The sequence below is a fragment of the Myotis brandtii genome, unplaced genomic scaffold (assembly GCF_000412655.1).
Source record: "Myotis brandtii unplaced genomic scaffold, ASM41265v1 scaffold940, whole genome shotgun sequence".
Classification (NCBI taxonomy): Eukaryota; Metazoa; Chordata; class Mammalia; order Chiroptera; family Vespertilionidae; genus Myotis; species Myotis brandtii.
Window position 1 is genome coordinate 889,031 of NW_005371877.1, and position 5,152 is coordinate 894,182.

The 5,152-nt window shown below is 68.5% G+C and overlaps 1 protein-coding gene across 6 annotated transcripts in view; it reads right to left on the reverse strand.

Annotated features, from left to right (window-relative positions):
• LSP1 (lymphocyte-specific protein 1) overlaps nt 1–5,152 on the reverse strand; it is a 42,552-nt gene that overhangs the window by 23,172 nt on the left and 14,228 nt on the right. The gene's annotated exons all lie outside the window — the stretch shown is intronic.

The following is a 5,152-nucleotide window of genomic DNA, read 5'->3' on the forward strand; positions in this document are numbered from 1 at the left end:
CACACAGACCACATGTTCTCCATGAGCCCCACACAGACACACACGTTCTCCATGAGCCCCACACAGACACACACATTCCCCATTAGCTCTGCACACAGGCCCGCGTAGACACAGAGCGTAGACACTTCCCATGTGGGCCTGGACCCCCTCGCTGTGTACACACATGCACACACACACACACACATGCACACACACACACAGACGTGCATGTGCAGATCAGACGTGGGAACAAGGTGAGCACGGAGTGGCAGGTCCCAGCACTGTTTACTGTTTGCCTGCTGTTGCCCTGACAACGGCCCTGGGAGAGGCCAAGCCTCATTTGCTGGGAACATCCTCCCTGAGGCCCCTCCAAGGGTCACCCCCCATTCCTGCCACTCCATGGGACCCCCTGAGCCCTCCTGAGGGGCAGAGTGAGGGTGCAGGGTAGGGGTCTCCCCGTGTCTTCCCAAAGCCCCACGCTGGGAGAAGCCACCCCAGCCGCAGCCCCTGACCCACAGCCCAAGGACAAGGAGCCTGCTGGGCCCCTTCCCTCCGCCTCCTCCCCCTCTCCCTCCCCGCAGCCCCAGGATGTGAGTAATGCGGCCCCTCCTGGCCCCTCCCATGACCTCAGCCCCTCACTGATCCACAGCTGGGCCCAGTTCTGGGAATTGAGATGGGGGTGGCTCTCTTGGGGTGGGGTGGGGGCCCCTGGCCTGGGAAAGGCGCCCCCGGCCAGAGGCCCAGACCCCTTGGCACGCTCAGCGGAGCTGTCAGGACGCTGGCGACAGCCGGCCGCCTGTGGCCCCAGCTCAGCCGCTGCAGCTGCGAGGGATTTGCTGTTCCGAGCAGATGCAATTAGGCGATTTCCTGTGTCTGTGCTGGCTCCGCGCTGGAGGCCCAGGGTTCAGCCCGGGGGGCGCGGGAGTGGGCTTGGCCCCCCTCCCAGTCAGGCTCCACCGCGGGGGCCCAGCCCCACCGCCTGCACAGACCCAAGGCCCTCAGGCTCCAGGCTCCCGGTCTGAGGGGGGTCCCTGAGTTCAGGGGTTGCCCCTGCTGGCCGGGTCCATTGCCTACTGGGCCCCAACTCAAAGCACGGCCCCCCTCCTTCTTCCACAGCCCCCAGTCCCCACCAACTGCTGACAGTGCCCGTTCTGGGCCAGGCCTGGCCCTCCCAGCTGTCCCACCCCCTCCCTCTCCTTCCTCCCCTGCCCGCAGGGCTGGTTCCAGAAGGGGCTTTGGGCCCTGGTCCTGTCTCGACTCTGCCCCCTGCAGGCAGCTGGTGGGCTGCCCCCTGCCTCTCCGAGGCCAAGGTCTGCTGAGTCCTGGGAGAGCTCGGGCTTGAGTGCAGGCGGGGGCCACAGGGAAGCCCACCAAGGAGGACCGTCTCCTTCCGGCCCACAGGCACCCTCCTGGCCACAAGGCCCCTGACATCACGGGCTGGGGGGCCGGAAGGACTAAGGAGGTGGGCTGGTCCCCCCTCCCTCGTGCCCAGCCTCCCTGGGGGCTCACACCAGGGTCTGAGTGGACACTGCAGAGCAACAGGCACGAGTGAAGGGACAGTGGAGGGAAACGACCTCTGAGAGGCCTTCTCAGGGCTGGTTCTGGGGGTGGCGGCAAGCAACCACCCCGACCACGCAGGCCGAGCAGAGGGCAGGCCCTCTCGGGGAGCGCAGGAGAGGGCGCCCCTCACTGGTTGTGCAATGCCGGGTCCTGGCCCAGGCCGGGGAGGGGTCTGCGGGAGTGGCACTGCCAGGGGCTGGCTGTCACTGTTGTGGCAGGGGCAGCTGGTGAGGGGGGTGGAGGGCGGTGGGAGCAGAGCTCTGAGCCAGCTAGGGAGCAGGTGGGTGGCAGGTGGGGCACAGGAGCTCGAGGTGCCCTAGGCGGGGGGTGTGGGCACGGCTGCAGCTGCTGGGACCCACCCCATTCCCCTGGCACTGCTCCAGGCAGCTCCCCCCAGCAGCACCTTTCGGAGGGTGCCCGCGCCTGGCTGGGCTGGGCGAGGCGACCCTGTGCTGGTGATGGCAGCCTCCTGGGCCAGGCAGATACCCTGCTGGGCACCCCACTGCCTGGGGAAGGAGAGCTGAGCAGGGGTTTGTGGGCCAGGGAGGTGGGGAGAACTAAACACAGGAGGGAGGCCGGAGGCCCGCAGACCCCAGGGTGCTGAGGCAGGTGGGGCTGCCGTGGGGAGATGGGCAGAGGTCCCGTGTCCCCCCCGCCCCCCGGGTGGAGCTGGCTGGCAGGTGGCATGCTCGCACAGGTGAGCGTTCTGGAAGGAGGCCCAGCAGGGACGAGGAGGAGGGGACGGGACAGGCCCAGATGCCCGCCCCCCACACCCTGGGGACCCTGAGGCGCAGAGTTGAGCTGGGGCTTGCAGAGAAGGGGTGCGTGGGGGCCCCCTGGGGAGGGTCAATGGGGAGGGACTGCAGGTGAGGAGGGGCAGAGCTCTGGGGTGAGTCCCAGGAGCAGGGAAGGCCTGGAGCCCCGTGCAGGCCCGCTCCTCCCGCCTGGGCTCTCGGTCCCGCCACACGCCTCCTGGCTGGAGCTGAGGCCGCCCAGCGGGTTCCTGGACCGTCATGTCCCACCACCCCTGGGCCTGCCTCAGTGTCCCCACATGTGAGGCCCAGGGAGCTGCTAGCTCCTCCTGGCCCCCCCACCCCCCATTGCAGTCACTCCCAGGGTGGCTCCAGGATTTGGGAAGATTCTAGGCAGATCTGCTGCGCTGAGGCTCGGGGTCCCAGAAGGCTCCTAGCAGGGAGGGGTGTGGGTGGGTGGTGACTGGAGGGGGACATGAGGTGGGTGGAGGGTGGAGGGAGGCTGAGTGCAGGGGGCTGAGGGCCAGCCATCCCTCGGTCACCCCGGGAGGGAGGGTACAGGAAGGCCTCCAGGGTGGACGGGAGCTGGGCCGTGGTCGGGCTGTGGGCTCTCGGACCCACCCCTTCCCGGATAAGACCCCAGGCCCGGCCTCTAGCTCCCGGTCGGTAAACAGGGGCCTGCCATGCCCCACCCGCGTCCCTCCTGGCCCTGAGGAGCCTCCTGGAGGGGACCTCTGTCTGCAGAGCGGGCTCCCCCGCAACCAGAGTGACGGCACTCCAAGGCCCGGCGGGCACAGGCTGCCCACAGAGCCGGGCCCTGGCTGGAGCACCCTCCAGGTCACCAGCCCCAGGCTGGGGGCCACAGGGGCACAGTCCAGGCCTCTGGGAGCCCTAAGTTCGTGGGAGAGAGGCTGCAGACAAATGGGGCCCGTCTCTGGTTGTCGGGGAGCCTCCCAGAGGAGGGTCGGGGGCATCAGCTCCTTCCCAGCCCCCAGGGGAGGAGGGCGGAGTGAGCTCAGAGCCGCGCCTCTGGGAGAGGGCTCGGCCGCCTGTTTGTGGGTGTCTTCACACCCACAGGGACATCAACCCGTGTGGTCTCTGTGGGGCTTTGCTGGCCCCTCTGCCCAGCACCCCCTCGTCTTCCCAGCAGGCAGCCCTTGGGGGCCTCTTGTTTGGGGGGGTTGCCCTACCCAGAGCCACCAGAGCCAAGGAACCCCCTTCTGCAAGTCTTTCCTGGCCGCCCCCAGAGAATACCAGGGGGGCGCCCCAGCCTTCGCCTCACCTGGGCCTTGACCCCATCAGCCTATAGTGGCTCCCGACCCCACTATGTCCAGAAAGGCCCCCCATCACCAGTCTCCTGGTTTCTGAACCCTCTCTGTGGGGGCTACCGCCCCAGCCCCTCCCAGGCCAAGCTCCCCGCTCTCCCCAGTGACACCCGATATTGCCACCTGCTCTGTAATCTCGTTAAGGTCCTCAAATCCCTCCTCCCCAGGCCGGGTCCAGGCAGCACCTCCCTCCCGCCCGCCAGGTGCAGGGACCCAGGGGGGTGAGGTCTCCTCCTCGCCCTGCAGGTTAGTTTCTGCCAGGAAAACCCCACGCCCTCAGGCGGCTCCGGGGCACGGAGGAGGCCCCGCTGTGGGCGTTGATTTGCCGAGGGAGTAGCCGGCAGGGAGTCCTGTAAGCGGCACCTGGGCCTGTGACCGGTCTGGGGGGACAGGGGACACGACGTGAACAGGAAGGGGCAGCAGGTCAGCGCTCGGGCATCTGGGAGACCTTCCGAGGGGGGCGCAGCCAGGGGAGACCGAAAGGAGCCCTCGCCACAGCCCCCCTCTCTCCCCATGCTCCCCAGAGCCCAGGTGTGAAGCCCCTGCAACCCGCAGCCCCTGCACCTCCTATGGGGGGCGCCCTGGGGAGGCAGTGGTGTCGGGGGCACTAGCTTCTATGCATCCCTCTCGCCCACATCCTGTCCGCCGCCCCTGTGAGCTGCCCTCAGGGACAAGCAAGACCTCATCCCGGGCTCGGGGGCACCGGGGTGCCTCCCACGCGGCCGTCCCCTGAGCCCCCACATTGCACCTGGCCTTTGGTTCCTGCCGCAACCTTCCCCCCACACCTGTGACGGGGTGGCCTCCTTGGGACCCACGCGGGTCCTGGGGACCAGGCTCTGAAATACTGTTGGGGTGACCACTGCCTGCGCCTGCCTAACCTCCCCCCGCCCCCCCCACCAGCCCAAAGGCCTCCCGGTGGCCGGCGGACCCCCACCATCCACCCAAACAGCCCGAAGGGAAGGGTACCTCCCCGGAGCAGCCGCCGCCCAGGTGGCCACAAGTAGGTCCAGCCTTAGGGGGTCTGTGACCCCGAAACCTTCCTCAGAGGCACTTTGCCCACTCACGGGCCTTTCTTTACAACGTGGATCCCCAAGGGGAGCCCTGGACCCGGGAAGACCCTGCGGAGACTGGAAACGGGCCCTCGGGCCTCCCGCCCCTTCACCCCAAGCTCCCCCTCAGAGGGGGCCTCAGAGGCTGGGTCAGGGACCGTCCACCTCCGCCCAGAGCAGGGTCCAGCGTGCAGCCAGGCGGCTGTCGCTCGCTCCGGCCGGGTGTCCTACCTCTCGTGGTGTGCTCCGTGGTCAGCCTCTTCCACACCTCAGCCCCCGTCTGCCCTGACCAGCCACCCGGCCGGGCTTGGGGTCGGAGGTCAGGCCTCCCCGCTTCGGGTTCTCCGGCCTGCAGGCTCTGGCAGGGCTGTGCAGGGCTGGCCCGGCTTTCGGCCCTCCCTCCGCCCTCCACACTGTGCACAGGTCTCTCCATCCCCTCCGTGTCACTGACCACGCGCTGCAGGGCCGAGGCCAAGTGCCACGCAGC